The sequence below is a fragment of the Phyllobates terribilis genome, unplaced genomic scaffold, assembly GCF_046119375.1.
Source record: "Phyllobates terribilis strain yellow unplaced genomic scaffold, ASM4611937v1 Scaffold_3__8_contigs__length_932513732, whole genome shotgun sequence".
In the NCBI taxonomy this organism is placed as follows: Eukaryota; Metazoa; Chordata; class Amphibia; order Anura; family Dendrobatidae; genus Phyllobates; species Phyllobates terribilis.
Genome location: NW_027362763.1, coordinates 404,752,977 through 404,772,934, shown reverse-complemented (window position 1 = coordinate 404,772,934; position 19,958 = coordinate 404,752,977). Strand labels below are relative to the sequence as shown.

Below are 19,958 nucleotides of genomic sequence, written 5' to 3'. Positions count from 1 at the left end.
GGCAGTGACCGGAATCGTATACGATGGACGTTATATATCCCCCAGAATGTGTACAGAGACCTATTAAATCCATTGGAGTGCATTGCAGTCACAGACACAGCTGCGGCTGCAATACAGGAATGAAGGTGAGCAATGACCTGGTCAGACTACCTGGCTAAGGCAGATTAAGTAAAACCTGGCAGGGCCTTCATTTCTTGGAGGAGGTCACAGGAGGCAGTGCGGCGGCCTCTTCCCTCCAACCCGGGTTTTCCAGTGGCTCTTGCCACAGGTCCTTTAAAATCCCTGCACTAAGGATTAGTGGTGTTCTATGTTGCAACCTGCTAGGAGCATAGCAGGAAACCTCAGCAGTATTGAGTGTGGCTGAACCCCCGCCTGGGAAGGCTCTGCACCTGTCAGGCTCTGAGCGGCCCGGCGTGGCCGTTGTCCCCGGCAACCGTTGTTTATGGACTCATGTTAACCCAGCTGCGAACCGGAGGACTTTCTGTTTACCCATGAGTTGCTGAATAAAAGCTGTTTATGTTGGACTTGCTTGGGTCACTGCCTCAGTTACTGCACGGTGTGAACACCGCTGCCCTACAACGTATATGAATAAAATATATATGAACACCATTAAATGTAAATAAGACAGGCCAGGAACATTTTGTCCATGAATAACTTGGATGTCCATAAACCTCGGAAATACTCCTCATAACATCTGGTCTACATTATAGCATATATTGTGATGAGATAAAATATGCAATATATCATTTTGTATGAATTGTTTTATTTATGTATTATTATTATTATTATTATTATTAAAGCTATAACTTTCAGCAGCTGTGGATGGGAGATTATCTTCCAGGCTATGTCATCAGCACTAACATCACTCTATTACCGCTTCACTTAAAAACAAAAAGCTTTTACAAGAAATAACGTGTATTCTTTTCAGTAAATGATTGCATTTCACATGTAGTTAAAGGAGATTTCCAGCCTAAACGAGACACTGTACTCCCTGTGCACTGGATAGGTCATAAATGTTAGAACGGTGTGGGTCCCACCAGTGGCACCACCACCGATCCCCAGAATTGGTGTCCTCCTTTCTTTTCTGGTTCGGTCCTGTCACCACCCAAAGAGCTGAATGGATCATCACGGTGTATGCTCAAGCAAAAAATATGAGTGACACTTTGCTTCAGGGAGGAGACAGAGGCAACCGCAGTGACCACAGCCTCTACCCTCTGATGACGCTTCGTTTCAGTATCCCAGCAAGCACTGGGATTCTCAAATGAACGTCATCAGAAAGGAAGTAGAAAAAAAGAGAGAAAGCTGGTAGCTAGTGTAGTTAGGGAAGAATAGGGGATTTTTAATTCAAGTATATTAACAATAGTTTAGACTATGACATCAAATAGATAGGGATTAAGAATGAAAATTACTTTGGATTTTGGACCACCCCTTCATTGTTTCAGGTTTTGACTAGGAAAAATGCAAATAGAGTATATGATTGAGATGTATATACATAATTAATTGGATTTAAGATAGCTTTTTTTTGCTCAGAGACGAGGAGCTTCCAACTATGAAAAAATGGTGAGAGTGTGGTGCCATTACATGTCCTGCTTCTACGAACATTAAAAAATAAGTCTTTAAAGCCTAATAACACATGCCAAAATCAGTGACAATCTACACACTTAATGGATATAATAGCCGTAGTCATTGGTATTTCTTCTGTGCATCGCAGACGTTCCATTTGTAGACTATCATCACTTGGGACAATGGGAGAACCACAGGTTACAGACCACTAATGCTTTCTATGCAAGTCAATGCAGAAATAGTTAAGATGTTAACTATCATTAATAATGACAGGCATTACTACATAGTTAAAGGCTTATTCCCAACATTGAAAGTTCTCACCTATCCACAGCCACTATGTGGTGTGACGACATCAGGCAAGGGAGTTATCAGTAAAGTAGGAGGAGGCGGCGCTGAGTGGGGAATAGAGTTGGTGTGGCACAGGCTTCAGATCAACCATAGTCTTTCAGCCTCATTTGTACATAAATTGAAATGCTAATTTCTCAGTAATAGAGGAACGGACTGGTCATGGAAACGTCAGTAATAGAGGAACGGACTGGTCATTGCTGGACTTATCTTTGAAAGAACTGCATGTGCATATAGTTAGTTTGGAGGTGAAATGATGCTGACAGTTTCCCTCTGAGCTGTTTTGCTCATGGGTGCAGCATAAAAACAGACCTATTGTGTTCAAGGAAGTGAATTTTCACATTTATTGTGAAGTCCAAGCTGAAATCCCAGCTGTAAGGTTAGTTGACATCATATACCAGGATGCAGGGCTATTGGTATATATCCATGTGCTAAACAATGCAGCCAAGGTGACCATGTAAATATTGTTCAGATTTGTGTGATCACCTTACCCTTAACTTTATCATAACACTGGGAGAGGTTTGTAAGTGTGATGTATTATTTGTTTAGACCCATGGTGCAATATTGTCATAGACATTACATTTAGATGGGCATAAATTCAGTAATTGATGATAGCTATTCCTCCAGACCTGAATGGGAGAAGGGAGTTGAGGTGCTGCCAGAAACTTCAAGCAGCAGCTTATCTCCCTAGAGAACATAGAACTGTCATTTTTCCATAACATAGTCCAAATTATCAATAATTTATACATATATTTCCAACAGGAAACACAGGGGAAGAGCAAAATTAATAGTTCTGAGAAATTAATAGTTCTGAGAAAACATGTTCCCCATATTTTATGGGGAATGCAAGTAAAACAGGCAATTCAGCGTTATGGAAAGAATCATTTGTAACATAAAGGTTTATCTATACAGATTTGGTCTGCGTAAAGTAATTGGTTCCCTCATCTGCTTTGTTTTAAGGCATAACAATGTCAGAAAGAATTAGAGCATCTCTCTTGAGGAACCACGTCTTCAGAAATGTTTAGAATTAGTATGACGGGGGACAGTTTTACATGATGAGGTAGTGCTCTGGAGATGCCACCGATAGTATACACCATGTGATAGTGTTTCATCTAATTTGTACATGTTTGATGAATCGTATAGCACATTTCAGAAAAGAAGCGCTAACATTTCATAAGATTCCTGACTATAACATGCAAAAGGCATCAAACATTTCTCCTTATATGTGCCACTTCCAGGCTATGGTCCCAACAGTGGTCACTGGGACCTTAAGTGGTGTAGAAATTCTTCTGTAACCAATGCCATCAGTATGTTTTGCAACAATAAGGTTGCGAAGGTCTTGAGACAGTTCACTGGTTTTACACATCATGAGATGTTTCTTGTGTGGCACCTTGGTAATGAGACACCTTTTTATAGGCTATCAGTTGAGCCGGTTGTTGTTATTTTTTACTAAGTGGCAGGATTGCTTTCTAATTACTGATAGATTTCAGCTGATGTCATGACTTTCCATGGCTTTTTGCACCTCTCTTTCTTCGTGTGTTCAATACCTTTTCTCTGTGTCATTTCTTATTGTTACACATAACTTAATGTATGCACATCTATGGTTTGATTTCTTTGCCTGTGTAGATTGGATGGATTGTTACTGACATCTGGTGAGAATTTCATGACATTAGTGTAGCACCCTGAGGATTCGGCTGCTACAGGGGTATTGCACCTCAACCCAGAGGTGTGATATTCCACTCCCGGGTAAGGATGGAGTGTGGACCTGAGCTCGGTAGGCTGCATGCACTACACACATCCCATTTCCGAGGGGCAGGCCGACGGTACTCCCACTTAGAAATGTGCAGGTACGACCGAGTCTGTTCCTGGCTGGAGTGGGAGGGGGGTGGTACATCCCAAGTAGTGTAGGGGCAGATAGGGGGAGCAGCCTGGGTAAAGTTAGGAGCTCATTGGGTGCTGGTCACCTGAGCTCACACATAGAGGGTGTATATAAGGTGGGCACCATCTTAGATCAGGGTCAGTCTGTCAGAGTCAGTAGGAAGCAGAGGTCCAGATGAGCCTGCAGAGAGAGAGAGTGGAGCAGAGAAGGAAAGACCCAGAGGGGACAAAGAGAGGACTCTGAGAACCCAAATTCAATCCCCGGGTGAAGAGTCGGCAATAGGGTACCGGATCCCAAACTGGTGGGGGCAAAAGCACACCCTAGCCAGAGACCGGAGGCCGTGGGCAGCGTCTGCCACGGCCACCCACCACATCCACCCCGAAGGCAAACCACGTGGAGGGTCAGGGAACCCAAGGCCAAGGGTCTCCCAACAGAAGGCCCGAGGGAGCTGGACCTAGGTGGATCACTAGTGGGGACGGCCAGAGGAAAGGACAGAAGGAGAGCTCAGGGTCACGCTCCGGACTTGCTTGGGGGTTGGCTGAATCCAGGACCTGGTGGACGCAGCACGGCTCGGGTGGTCACTTGAAGCTAGAGTGACCGGAACATCAGCAGTGAGTAAATACCCTAAACTGCACAACCCGACTCTGTCTTCACTTAACATCTATGCTGCACCACCACAACCCCCATCCTCTGCACCTGACCCCCTGAGGCTATACCCCACCCGTTGGGGGTTATACTACCAAAAGCTGCACCAACACCATCAGCCTCAGCGGACCCTGCTGCAGCGGCGGCCATAGTGACCGCAATACAACGGGTGGCGTAGTCGACATTAAGAACTTCATAACATCTGTAGGACTGCCACATACTCTGAGCTTGACACCCTGGGCACGGACCGGGTCACAGCCACTCGGAAGACTACAACTCCCATCTGATCCGGCTCCGGATATTCCCCCTAAAGAATATGGCCCAGGGGGCGCGTCAACTTTGGCGTAGTCGGCAGGATTACGTGCCCGCAACAACCGGGTACTGCGTGCCTGAAGAAAAGAACAAGTTTACCTCAAAAAGAAGTCTCCTGCCGGTTCCGGAGGGTCCCCGCCATCGGACTCCATCACAGGTCAATTCCAGCCGGTTGTCCGCCATTAACAGCGTTTTCCCGCCATCTGCAGAGTTTCCCGCCACTGGGAGACGATTCCCGCCATTTCCGAAGGTTTCCCGCCTTGGAAGAGCGGACGCCATTATGGGCGTGCCAGAGGGTGGCGAGAGGCCACCTCCCATCGTGGGCCAGGACCGAAAATGGCGCCAAAAGTGGAAACCGCCCCCACCAACAGAGACTGTGATGCTAGAGGTGTCTGTCAGCGTGAAAGAACAGCCCCTGGAGCTGACAATCACCAAGTGGCCCCGGGACCGCCCTCGAGGTGGGAGGAGACGAAAGGAGAGAACAAAGATGGGTGTCGCTTGGGGCAGTCTGGAGCGAGCGCACCCGGAGGCAAGAAGCCTGGAGAAGAGTTTCGGAGGAGCTTACCCGGAGATGGCGAGAAAGCAGAGCAGCACCGGCCCGTTGGCCAGGAGCCTGCTAGAAACAGAGGAGGGAGAGCAGAGCAGCACCGGCCCGCTGGCCAGGAGCCTGCTGGAGACAACGGAAGGAGAGCAGAGCAGCACCGACCCGTTGGTCAGGAGCCTGCTGGAAACAACGACCCCACTAGGCCTAGTGGAGGTCCTAGCACAGCTCCCCCGAGACCGGGAGTGTGCACAGACCGCTCTGGAGGGCCTCGCAAGGAGGATGGCCCGGGTGCAGCGAGAGACGTTGGCAGAGTGGAGCCGTGAGATGGCCCAGCAGACCGAGACCTGTCAGCGGAGCACGCCACCCAAGACGAGGAGACAGACCGCCTCTGAGGATGGCGCGGGAGGACTGAAGGCCGGAGACGGCGCCGAGAAGGGAGCCGAACGAGTGGAGGCAGGTAAAGGGGACGTCTATACCCCAAACCGGGAAACCGCGTACCTGCCCCAGCTCCCCGTCGCAGAGCCCGAAGTCTATCCTGCCGTGCCCGTCGCTGCAACGTCACCGCCGCAGACTAGGCCTCAAACGGGAGCCGCGACCCCTGTGACGTCACACGTCTCGACCCCGAGCGTGACCAAGCAGGAAGTACCACCAGCCTGGTCGCAAGGCCTAGTACCCCCGGGCGCCGCAATACCAACAGCGCCCCCTACCTCCGCGGAGCCCCCGGCCTGGTCGCAGGGCCAAGTAGCCCAGGGTGCCGCCGTCCTTACGGTGCCCTTCACCTTCCAGATACCCCAGGCCTGGCCGCAAGGCCCGGGCAACCCGGGCGCTAACACCACCGCGCCCATAAGACCAAAAGTGCCGCATCTGGGAGAGGACCTGTTTACCCAACACACGTGCCCGGATGGGCAGCCTTTCATCTGGCCCCAGGAATATCATGAACTGGAACGGCAGAGGAAGGCTGGGGCCATGTGTGCACCCCTGATCCCGGCTCCAAAGCCCGTAAAGAGGATCTCGCCCCCGCTAGAAGAGACCCAGTTTGAGTGGGACCCCACCGGAGAAGACCTCATGGGGTTCACTCAGGAGACTCGGGCAGCTGCAGCGGAGCGTGCTGAGTGCTGCCGCCAACAGCTCGAGGTCTTCGAGAGGGAGCGGAGAGAGAGGCGGGTCCGGGAACAGCAAGCTCAAATAAGGAGCGCGGAGCAGAAGAGCCGGGCCAGGAGAGACCCCCGTGCAGCACATAGTCCCCGCACCACCGGGACTGTGATCAAGTTTAATATGCAGCATGGGTGGGGTTTCATCCGAGACCACCGCACCCCAGGCGACGTCTTCGTGACCAGGAGAGACGTTGAGTCCCACCTACCGGAGGGACACAGAGGTCGTGACCTTTACATCGGGGACGAGGTCACCTTCACCCGGCACAAGTGTGCCAAAGGACCCTACGCCCTCCATGTGCATCGCCTGACGGAGGAAGAGCTGCGGTGTGAGGAGGAAGAACAAGAGGACCCGGACGGGTCTGAAGCTAAAGGAAACCATAAAGAAAGAGCAGGAGGACGTCGTCGTTAAGTACAGCGAAGCAGAAGCTGTATATAGTTGCCCGTCGGGGCACCGTGAACTGTTACTGCTGCTATCATAGTCCCCGTTGGGACCAGCAAGTGTGAACTGTTTACCCGTTTAACCCTTAAATCCCACTGACCGAGGACTGAGAGCGGTCATTCCTCCCTAATACCTGGCCGAGGACTGAGAGCGGCCACCTTCCCTTTTGTATATAGTTGCGCGTCCTAAAGCGCCCCCTACCGGTTTTATAGGAAAACCATTTTTCAAGAAAAGACTGTCGCACTTTACCCGGTCACACGTTGCACAGTGACCGGAGGAGGAGCCAGAGGCGACGAGAATGTTATTTATATGAAAAGTTTTCTGATATATATATGATATTTTATATGTTTTTACTGTGTTGTTTATATGAAAAAAAAATTGTATGTTTTGTGGTGTTTTGTTCTTACAGCCCGAGGACGTGCTGTGATTTACCAGGGGGGAATGTAGCACCCTGAGGATTCGGCTGCTACAGGGGTATTGCACCTCAACCCAGAGGTGTGATATTCCACTCCCGGGTAAGGATGGAGTGTGGACCTGAGCTCGGTAGGCTGCATGCACTACACACATCCCATTTCCGAGGGGCAGGCCGACGGTACTCCCACTTAGAAATGTGCAGGTACGACCGAGTCTGTTCCTGGCTGGAGTGGGAGGGGGGTGGTACATCCCAAGTAGTGTAGGGGCAGATAGGGGGAGCAGCCTGGGTAAAGTTAGGAGCTCATTGGGTGCTGGTCACCTGAGCTCACACATAGAGGGTGTATATAAGGTGGGCACCATCTTAGATCAGGGTCAGTCTGTCAGAGTCAGTAGGAAGCAGAGGTCCAGATGAGCCTGCAGAGAGAGAGAGTGGAGCAGAGAAGGAAAGACCCAGAGGGGACAAAGAGAGGACTCTGAGAACCCAAATTCAATCCCCGGGTGAAGAGTCGGCAATAGGGTACCGGATCCCAAACTGGTGGGGGCAAAAGCACACCCTAGCCAGAGACCGGAGGCCGTGGGCAGCGTCTGCCACGGCCACCCACCACATCCACCCCGAAGGCAAACCACGTGGAGGGTCAGGGAACCCAAGGCCAAGGGTCTCCCAACAGAAGGCCCGAGGGAGCTGGACCTAGGTGGATCACTAGTGGGGACGGCCAGAGGAAAGGACAGAAGGAGAGCTCAGGGTCACGCTCCGGACTTGCTTGGGGGTTGGCTGAATCCAGGACCTGGTGGACGCAGCACGGCTCGGGTGGTCACTTGAAGCTAGAGTGACCGGAACATCAGCAGTGAGTAAATACCCTAAACTGCACAACCCGACTCTGTCTTCACTTAACATCTATGCTGCACCACCACAACCCCCATCCTCTGCACCTGACCCCCTGAGGCTATACCCCACCCGTTGGGGGTTATACTACCAAAAGCTGCACCAACACCATCAGCCTCAGCGGACCCTGCTGCAGCGGCGGCCATAGTGACCGCAATACAACGGGTGGCGTAGTCGACATTAAGAACTTCATAACATCTGTAGGACTGCCACATACTCTGAGCTTGACACCCTGGGCACGGACCGGGTCACAGCCACTCGGAAGACTACAACTCCCATCTGATCCGGCTCCGGATATTCCCCCTAAAGAATATGGCCCAGGGGGCGCGTCATTAGCACCTTTAGAAATATATTTACTTAGAAAATTGGTGACGTGTTCAATACTTATTTCACCCACGTGAGTCTGTGGCAAGACGACTCACTCGGCTGCAGTCGAAAGTAGACACAGGAACGGTTTTGGCTGCAGGTTTATTTTAACAGCATAAAGCACTGTAGACTTCAGCGAAATAAAACTCAGCCTTGCTGGCATAAAGGTAAAACAAAAGACAAAGGATAACACAGTCCATATGTGTGCGGGTTCGCCTGCACCACTTTGCAGCAAACTTCAGCTCCTCCTGAGCTGAAACTTCACAGTCTGGAGACTTGACTCTCCAAACACCCAACAACAGAAAAAAATCAGTGACTGAGCATTTAACCTTGCTCAGCCACACCCTGAGGTGGAGGTATGGTGAGTGACTTCACAATCACTCCCTTCACAATGGTGATTAAACCCCCCAACGCATAACATGCTGGAGAAAAGTTGTTCACTAAGGCTAGAAGGCGTAGTGAAACATACCTCCCCTCACATATAACACCAGTGACTCTGTCACAATTCATATATATAAGTGTATATACATCTATAAATATATATAGTTTTTGCATATTGCTGTCAGTCCGATGTATGTAGGGACATATCTTGTCAATCTGACATTTCTCTTAATGCATTTGGCTGCTTTTCCAATAGTTATGGCAAACCTATCTTCAGAATATTACACCCCTGCCCTTACGTAATGGCATCTTGGTAAAAAGCCTTTAATATTTATTGCTTTTGGAATTTTATAGTGACATGTTAGAGAAATACAGCGTTGATGTTGTAGTCGCAAGTGCCAAGGGCGAACATGGCACTTTCAGCTCTCCTGTCTCACTCCCTTTGGTCTCTGACTGACAGGTTACTCTTCTGCTCCTGTAAGGGTATGGACATGCTGCTCTCGTTCCCCCTTGAAGATGCAAGTTTTATTGTTATTATGTTGTGTGGTGTAATGTGAAATGTTATATATACCGTAATGTGAATAATGTAGTGCGTTAGTGTGTGTGTTGTTGACTATAGGGACAATTTAGAGTTAAAGGTTGGAAGTAGCCCATAGTGGGAGGGGCTAGTGTAAGGGAAAGTGACTGCTCCCTGATAGAACGTTAGATAGGGTCTGGAGTGCAAAGTGAGCAGACAAAAAGGTCCAAAGTGAGGAGTGCCGCATTGGAGGGTGACCCTGAATGAGAGGAGACTGAGTAGAAGGTATAGCGAGATCCTGAGGATAAGTGACAGACAGTGGCCTTCTAGAGACTGGTCCTAGGAGAGGACGCCTAGCCACGAGACCTTGGGCTTGTAACGCTGAAAGGTAACGAGCCTAAACAGGACTCCAGATACTGGGACTAGCAAAGGCTGACGAGCGGGAGTTCTAGGGCGCCAGTAGTGGAAAAAGTAGGACATGGAACCGCTGAACAAGTACAGGACACGTGTTAATCAGGACTGTAGCGTTAAGATGGGTTGTGGCGAAGTAGGGAGAAACAGTGGGTATAGAAAGCCCTGGCATATACTACAGAGGAGGGATGCTGTGTGGAAAATGCTTCATACTGTAAATGAAACGTCCATAAGACTTTGTAGGCGTTATCCCTTGTATAAAACCCTGATCAAGTTGCCGTTCAGTAAAGAGTGTATTTTTGAATGGTGGTCTCTTTCGTGGAACTGTGAAAAATCTGGTCCTGGCAAACCAGCAACATCAGTTACATGCGGCCTGCACAGGGCGGGAGAAAAGGTTGAAAGGCAGGACAGCTAGAAGTGCAGTGACTTGATCACTCCTCGTTTATGTGCTTAAATCGGCATGTGTAAATGGGCCTTTAGATAGAGACACGTTTTTGCTTACTGCGTTCTCATGTGTCGTAATCAGCAGGGATTACCTTTGCCTCTTTATATTCTCTGTACATTAATTAATCTTGTGGGTAATCTACTTTAATATATTAGATCGGATTTGTCTCTATGCCCTGAGCTACCCACAGAGCTGAGCCAAAAAGCCAAGTCTTTAAATGCGACCATCATGAGTGATTGCATTAACGCGTTGCCACGCCAACACTTCCATATCACGCCCCCCTCTGACGGCATCTAAAGATATCACACCCCTATTACAGGGTTTTAACATGTGATCGATGATGCGAAGTAAGGGGCGTCACCTACAATCTCATTGGATGACAGATTCCGGGGGCGTGTCGAATGACGCATGCCCCACATTTACTACTACACGCCATCCTTCCCTACTGCGGCGTATTATTGTTGACATCATGAGAACGTGTTGCCATGGTGACGTGTGACGCACTAGGCATCATAAGGACACGTGAGCGTTACACCACCCGGAAGTGAGGTCAGATGCCGGGTACAGGTGGGCTCATTTGAAATTGATTTAAGGCAGCCATTCATCCTGATGCACTTTATGATCACATGTTCCATACAGGCTACGCGGTACCTTGCAAAACTGTTTAGGGACCCATTTGCTCCACCACCCGCCCGCTAAGACATATACTCCCCTGAAGAATCCTCGACATCAAGGAGGTAATGCGTAGGGAGGGTTGCATTGGGGCTTTATATTATTCAGTACTACACCTGGGTACTCGCCTTACACAGAGCTCGACAGGGAATATTAGTGCCAGGTCCCGATTTATGCTCGCTCCTGCTTGTATAAACATTGGAAGGATACGTTTCATCAAGATACTGTACATTTGTGAGATTGAGCCATTTCTTTATGAGCACTTGTATTTGTGAGTACTTGCATTTTAAATTGTCGGTACTGTTTTTTTTGTCCTCCCACTCTATACTTACTTTTAATTGTACTAATAAAAGTTAGGTTTTATTACCCTTACTATTACATTATGTCTCCCTACTGATTATACAGTTTGTACCTGAGAGTTTAATAGGACCCTTATTTGTTTTAAGGTTCCCACTGGTACATATAAACTCATGTGTGCTAAACTTTATATCTGTGGACAGCTTATAGGGTTGGCTTAAAATGTCCTTTTCAAATATCTTTACACCATACCCACTTTTGTAATTAGCTTTTTTATAAAATGAATCAAATACTGGTGGCTTCGCTCGCAGAAAATGATATGTTAAATTGTTAGTTACGCTTGCTAAGGTTAAAGTTCATTTTCACCCTGAAGTTGACATCTTCAGAGTTTAAAATTTGTATTTTCAATTCTTCTTTTCTGTTAGTTTGGTGTTAACAGTTGTGTATCTTCACAAATCTGTCGGAACGCTGAGCCAAATAACAACTACTTTTTGAACTAATTTTTATTAAATATTAAAATTTACTCTCTTTTCACAAACACATAAAAAAATTAGGAGGGGGACAGCATAGTGCAACCCTTCACCCCCCCCCAGTGTAATCAGTGGTTAAAGGACAAAGGGGTAAGATTGATTTACAGATACACATCTGTCTATTGTTGTGCATTTTGGTAAACAACGTTTTTCATTTTACCTTCAGGTGCATATATGAAAAGATTTTTGGGGTTACCCACCATAGAGCAAACGACGTAGAGTTGACCATGTGGAAAATATTGGCTCTCCAAATTAATACCAACAACTTTAAGTGATTGACCTTGTGCTCTGTTTATAGTTATAGCAAATTCAAGTCGGATTGTGAAATGCAGATGCTTAAAATGGAAGGGCATGTCGCTTGGTAGCAAGGGGATACGCGGAATGTAAAGATTTTCTCCCTTAGAGTTTCCCATAAGAATAGTGGCTTCAATAACGTTGGGCATAAGACTCTTAACACACAAACTTGTGCTGTTACACAATTTGGGTGGGTCAAGGTTCCTGAACAACATTATCGGAGCTCTTATTTTTAAAGTGAGCCTATGCGGTGGCATTTCAGCAAGGTCCATAGAATTCAGGAACTCCAATGGGTACATTACGGCTTGTTTACTATCCATGAATGAATCAATGGACATGTATGTGGTCGCTGAACAGTCTCCCCTGTATTTGTAGATTTATGGAGCTGACACTATCATTTTTAGGCGCTAGAATTGTGTGTTCACAAAGCCACTGAAGGTTGTTACAATTGTTACAAATATCAGGGAAAACTTGGTCAATAACCTCCAGTACCGAGGACATAATTTTGCAAAAGTCTTCCGGGAAGGAAATTAATCCTGTAGTGGAATCTGTAGGGAACCTGTTGTTTCCAAGGCATAGTAGGTGGCGTGTAAATTTGTCCACAGTAGTATTTCCCATCAAGTGAACCCACATGTTAGTAGTCTGAGTTAGCTTCTGAATATGTCTCCATAGTTAAGAAGATTTTAAACAGGCATTCAGCTTGTCTGCTGGTGTTGCTCCCTTAAAAACAAGTAACGTTTGCTGAAGTCACCTGCAAAAAGTACAACAATTCCCCCCATTAAGCGATCCCTGCAGATCTTTCAAGGTGCGATCGAGGGCCTGGACCGCTTTCTTGTGTGCCATGGTACACAAGTCATAGTCACTTCTGCGGCCCAGGAAGGATGGGGCACATGGTGTCTACTGGTTGCCAGGCAATGCAGGACGCTACCTTGCCTGGTGTTAACCATTGGTTGGCATGTGTGCTGTTATGTTCTGCTACCAAAGCTAAGGAAAGAGAGGAGATCTGTCCCTACTATAGGACTCAGCTGAATCCCTACGATGTAACAGGGAACCTGATCCTGCGATCAGACCTGCTAAAGTCCTAATCTAGTCTGTACGGAGACCTATAGATGTGGGGAGGGAATCCCTACAAGTACTAAGGACTGGGAGGAATATGGGACACCTCCTAACAGAAATAGTAGCAGACAGACGAACAAACAAAATAGATAGAACATAGAGGTCCGTAGACCAAGCAAACTAACAGAGTTAGATACAGAGCACAGGCTAGCTAGAAAGTAGATATACAATGAAGTCCAGCAAAGCCAGAAGGGCGGAGCAGGATTAAATAGGCCAACAAGGTCATGTGACCAGCAAAGGAAAAAAAACCTAACAGCAAGGTTCTAACAGTACCCCCCCTTCTAAGAGGATCCTCCGGATCCCCTAGGACCAGGCTTATCAGGAAATCTCCTGTGAAACGCTCTGATAAGTCTGGACGCGGAAACATCATCTGACCTCACCCAAGAGTTATCCTCGGGTCCGAAACCTTTCCAGGCCACAAGATACTGCAAACTACCTCTATACCGTCTAGAGTCAAGGATGCGAGAAATTTCATATTCCCCGTCCTCCACCACCGGAGGAACAGAGGCAGAGGCGTCACCATCTGACACAACAGCTTTTTTTAACAGAGAGACATGAAAGACCGGATTAATTCTCCAGGAGGTAGGAACCTCCAACCTAACAGCAGATTGGTTGACAACCTGAAGCACCTTAAAGGGCCCTACAAACTTGGGACCCAATTTCTTAGAAGGAATCCTCAACCGCAGATTCCTAGAGGACAACCAAACCATGTCACCAACAGCGAACAAAACCTCCTGTCGTTTCCTATCAAAGTAGTCTTTAGATTTTCTGTTGGCCTCCTGAAGATTACCACGCACATCCGTCCAAACTCTTTCCAAATCACCGGAAAAATTCTCCTCCTCAGGCACGGCAGATCCCAACTTGGAGAACGACCCAAACGACGGATGTCTCCCAGAACAACAAAAAAAAGGCGAACAACCAGCAGAAGAAGATGTATGATTGTTCAGAGCAAATTCGGCAAGTGGCAGAAACTCAGACCACCCCTCTTGATTGTCTGCCACAAAACAACGCAAGAACTGCTCAACATCCTGGTTTTTCCTTTCTGTCTGGCCATTAGATTCAGGATGATATCCGGACGAAAACGACAAATGAATTCCCAACCTGTCACAAAAGGCACGCCAAAAACGAGCCACGAACTGAGGACCCCTATCAGAAACAATGTCAGTAGGAACGCCATGAAGTCTGACAATTTCCTTGACAAAGGCCTTAGCGAGAGTTTTAGCGCAGGGCAGTTTGACGAAGGGAACCAAGTGACACATCTTGCTAAAACGGTCCACGACCACCCAGATGACAGTAAAACCCTCAGAGGGGGGAAGGTCAGTTATAAAGTCCATAGCCAAATGTGTCCAAGGAGCACTGGGGACCTCCAAAGGACAAAGCAACCCCGCAGCAGGAGTATGTGAGGACTTAGATCTAGCACATATAGTACATTGGCGCACCCACTTAATGACTTCCTTCTGCCATCCAGGCCACCAAAAACTGCGACCCACCAGTCTCTTGGTCTCAGAGATTCCGGGATGACCTGCCAACCGAGATTCGTGACACTCAACAAACAAATCTCTCCTAAAGGTCCCAGGCACAAACAACCTCCCATGAGGAGTGTTAGATGGGGCATTCTCCTGAGCTTTAAGAATCTCATCTTCCAAAACGGAGTCTAAAGCAGCTATCACAACACCTTCTTGTAAAATGTTCTCCTCTTTCTCACCACCGACTATGGGAGAAAAACTGCGAGACAAGGCATCCGCCTTAACATTCTTAGTACCAGGGATGTAAGTAACGGAGAAATTAAACCGCGAGAAAAACAGTGCCCACCTAGCCTGACGGGCATTCAGGCGCTTGGCAGCATCAAGATATATCAGATTTTTATGATCCGTAAGAACCTGAACGGGAAATTCCGCACCTTCCAAGAAGTGGCGCCAGTGTTCAAATGCGAGTTTAATAGCCAATAATTCCCGATTACCAATATCGTAATTCAGTTCAGTCTCCGAAAATTTTTTTGAAAAAAAGGCACAGGGATGTAATCCATCCCCGTTATCCTGAGACAATACTGCGCCAACCCCCACAGAGGAAGCATCAACCTCAACCAAAAACGGCCTAGTAACATCAGGCTGCATAAGGATGGGAGCAGAGGTGAACCTCTCCTTGAGATACACAAAAGCTTCAATGGCCTCAGAAGACCACTGAACCGCATCAGCACCTTTCCTGGTGAGATCAGTCAGAGGTTTGACAATACTAGAAAAAATTTTTATGAATTTTCTATAGTAATTGGCGAAACCCAAAAACCTCTGTATCGATTTCAAACCAATAGGCCTAGGCCATTCCTGCACAGCCTGAACCTTAACCGGATCCATCTCAAAACCTTTGCTGGAGATAATGTAGCCCAAAAAACTAATTCTCTGTACAGCGAACTCACATTTCTCCAGCTTAGCAAAAAGCGAATTGTCCATTAATAACTGTAATACCTCACGCACGCTCCGCCAATGAGACTCCAGATCTGGCGAATAAATCAAAATGTCATCCAAATACACAACCACATTTTTACCGATCAAAGGTCTAAGGATGTCATTAATCAGATTCTGAAAAAATGCAGGAGCATTAGTAAGACCAAAAGGCATAACCAGATTCTCAAAATGACCCACAGGAGTGTTAAAAGCAGTCTTCCATTCATCACCCTCCTTCATGCGCAACAGATTGTATGCCCCCTTAAGGTCAATTTTAGAGAACCACTTGGCCCCCAATAACTGGTTAAACAGATCAGGAATCAATGGCAGTGGGTAAGGATTGCGTACCGTAATTTTGTTAATCTCACGAAAATCCAGACAAGGACGTAAACCGCCGTCCTTTTTTTTTACAAAAAAAAATCCAACCGCCACAGGAGACTTAGAGGGCCTAATGTGACCGGCGGCCAAGCTTGTCTGTATGTATTCCTCCAAAGCCTTCCTCTCAGGAATAGTAAGGTTAAATAAACGACTCTTAGGAAGAGTCGCTCCAGGGACAAATTCAATAGAACAATCATAGTCTCTATGGGGAGGCAAAACCTGCGATTCCTTCTCAGAAAAAACTCTCCAAAAATCCTGAATAGGAACAGGCAATTCTCCCCTATCCAAAGCTGCAATACGCCCGTTACAACACTTGTCATAACATTTATGGCTCCAGGATTTAATTTCACTGGTAGACCAATCCAGTACAGGATTGTGAAATTTTAACCAGGGCAAACCCAATATTACTGGAGAAGGCAAGTTATTCAACACTACCAAATCCAATTTCTCATGGTGAACACCATTAATAGTGAGAGGAAATTCACTGACCTTGAGAGTAATATTCTTCAAAGGGGAGCCATCCACAGAAACCACAGCAATGGGGGATGATAAAGGTTCAGGTTTTAAATTGAGTTTTTCCACGAATCCCCCATCAATTACATTCAGTGTAGACCCGCAATCAACAAACACCCGAAATTCCATCAATTTTTCCTGAGCAATCGTGGAAGCAGCTAAAAATATACCCTTGGAATTTAAACAGGCAATACGGGCGTGACTGACCATTTTTTTTTCTTTCTTCATACGAAGCTCACAGCCTTTAATCAAATGACCAGATTTTCCGCAATAGAAACACAAGCCTTCTGAAAAACGACGGTCTTTTTCTTGAGAGCGAGGTGCCACCGATCCAATCTCCATCGGTTCACCACTGTTAATACACACATTATCATAACCAGAAACTGACATAGCAGAGGATTTGCTCTCATTAACCCTAGCACGCAGTCTTCTATCCACCCGTATAGCTAATTGCATAGCCTGTTGCAAATCCTCAGGTGTAGGATAAGCAATTAGCAGGTCTTTAACCCTTTCACTGAGCCCAGCAAGAAATAGACTTTTCAGAGCAGAATCGTTCCACCCTGTTTGAGTGGACCAACGACGAAAATGTGTACAATATTTTTCCACATTACCCGATCCTTGTTTTAAACGTCTCAACTCAGTCTCAGCTGATGCGACACGGTCAGGATCATCATATAATAGTCCCAAAGCAGAAAAAAAACTATCCACTGATCTGAAGCATGAATCACTAGGTTGCAAAGAAAAGGCCCACTCCTGAGGCTCTTTGCGCAAAAGTGACATTATGAACCCTACGCGCTGGGATTCATCCCCAGAGGACTTAGGTCTCAAACGAAAATACAATAAGCAAGCATTTTTAAATGAAAAAAATTCTCGGTGTTCACCAAAAAATAAATCCGGCAAACATACCTTAGGCTCCAAGAAATGTGCTCCAGGACAGTTACTCACGTGCTGATGGAGCTCGGCCACCTCCAGAGAGAGTCCCTGCAGGCGATGAGCCAAATCCTGAACCGACACCATGATGGAACAGAAAAATCTTTCCTTAGAGAATTTGCTGGCTGGACTTACTGTTATGTTCTGCTACCAAAGCTAAGGAAAGAGAGGAGATCTGTCCCTACTATAGGACTCAGCTGAATCCCTACGATGTAACAGGGAACCTGATCCTGCGATCAGACCTGCTAAAGTCCTAATCTAGTCTGTACGGAGACCTATAGATGTGGGGAGGGAATCCCTACAAGTACTAAGGACTGGGAGGAATATGGGACACCTCCTAACAGAAATAGTAGCAGACAGACGAACAAACAAAATAGATAGAACATAGAGGTCCGTAGACCAAGCAAACTAACAGAGTTAGATACAGAGCACAGGCTAGCTAGAAAGTAGATATACAATGAAGTCCAGCAAAGCCAGAAGGGCGGAGCAGGATTAAATAGGCCAACAAGGTCATGTGACCAGCAAAGGAAAAAAAACCTAACAGCAAGGTTCTAACATGTGCACCCTGTTGTGCAGGTAAGTAGGGAGTGGCTCCCTGGACATGACAGGGAGGAATGCATCACCTGATTGTTATCCTTAGATTTTGGGCTGGCTATTTAAAGCTTGCTTCTAATTCAGTTCAGTGCAGTTTTCCCTTGCATAGGTGTATGGTGGGTGTTTCCTGGTTGGGTTCTGGTTGCTTCTCAGAAGTTGCTAATGGTCATTATTGGTTCTTCATTATTCACTATTGTCCTGAGGTTTCACTTTGGTTTTCATTTGTTTTTTTTGCTAGCTTTGAATTTACTCTTGTACCTGACTCCACATCGCCACATCACCAGACACCAGCTATCCTATGACAGCAGTCTGGGAAGAGCTCTGTAAAGCCCTCCTCTTTGGGAGTGGGTGAAGACTATCCCAACCCATAAAGAGGTTATCCGGTCAAAAGTGATAAGTCTGCAGTCACTCTGTGTGACCCGGGACCGGAGGGTATGTATGAGTTATACATACCCCCGGCCAGTGGGCGTGGCCTTGCTCTTCAGACACTTGTATTGAGAGAGGACATGCCTTCTAGTCAGATGCACTCACAGGCCGTCCGCATCACTAGACGGGGCGTGGCCTCACTTAATACAAGCGTATGGAGCGAAGCGGCGTCGACTCGCCGGGGGTATGTATAACGTATACAGTACTGACCAAAAGTTTGGACACACCTTCTCATTTAAAGATTTTTCTGTATTTTCATGACTATGAAAATTGTACATTCACACTGAAGGCATCAAAACTATTGATTAACACATGTGGAATTATATACTACTGAAAATATGTCTTATATTCTAGGTTCTTCAAAGTAGCCATCTTTTGCTTTGATGACTGCTTTGCACACTCTTGGCATTCTCTTGATGCGCTTCAAGAGGTAGTCACCAGAGATGGTCTTCCAACAATCTTGAAGGAGTTCCCAGAGATGCTTAGCACTTGTTGGCCCCTTTGCCTTCACTCTGCGGTCCAGCTCACCCCAAACCATCTTGATTGGGTTCAGGTCTGGTGACTGTGGAGGCCAGGTCATCTGGCGTAGCACCCATAGGCGGATTATAATGAGGGCAATCTGGGCTACCGCCCGGGGCCTCGGGTCTCCAGGGGGCCCGGGGCTCCGGGGGGGGCTATGGCCGGATTGCCCTCATTATATGTGCGGCCCCGCGGCACATACCGGCAGACAGTGGCGGGGGGGCCACTCCCTCAGCAGCGGTGCACGGCCGCTGCTTCTTCTTCGGCCGGGCCAGCACTGCAGCAGTTAACTTCCTTGTGTGCTGGCCCGGCCGCGTCACTGCTAGGAGACACGGCCCTGTGCGCGGCCGTGTCTCCTAGCTGTGACGTCACGCAGTGCGCGCCCGGCCTGCACTGCTACTTACCACCGGAGAGGAACAGGAGCCAGGAGGACTGGAGCCGAGCCGGGAGATGGTGAGTGTGTGTGTGTGAGAGAGTGTGTATGTGTGAGAGTGAGTGTGTGTGTGTATGTGTATGTATGTATGTGTGTGCAGGCAGATATCATTGTGTGATGTCTGTTCATATGTATTTTTGTGTTTCAAATGTGTTTATGCGTGTATGTATATGTCTGTATATGTTTGTGTGCGTGACTGCGTGCGTGACTGCGTGCGGCCTCCTGCTGAGTATAGATGGTGCCGTGCGGCCTCCTGCTGTCTCTGGAGGGGGGCCGTGCGGCCTCCCACTGTGCATAGATGTCACCGTGCGGCTCCCTGCTGTGTATAGATGGCTCCGTGCGGCCTCCCGCTGTGTATAGATGGCTCCGTGCGGCCTCCCGCTGTGTATAGATGGCACCGTGCGGCCTCCCGCTGTGTATAGATGGCTCCGTGCGGCCTCCCGCTGTGTATAGATGGCTCCGTGCGGCCACCCGCTGTGTATAGATGGCTACGTGTGGCCTCCCGCTGTGTATAGAT

The 19,958-nt window shown here is 47.6% G+C and overlaps 1 protein-coding gene across 4 annotated transcripts in view; it reads left to right on the top strand.

The window, feature by feature from the left end:
* FILIP1 (filamin A interacting protein 1) overlaps window positions 1-19,958 on the top strand; it is a 320,170-nt gene that overhangs the window by 117,423 nt on the left and 182,789 nt on the right. The window lies entirely within an intron of this gene.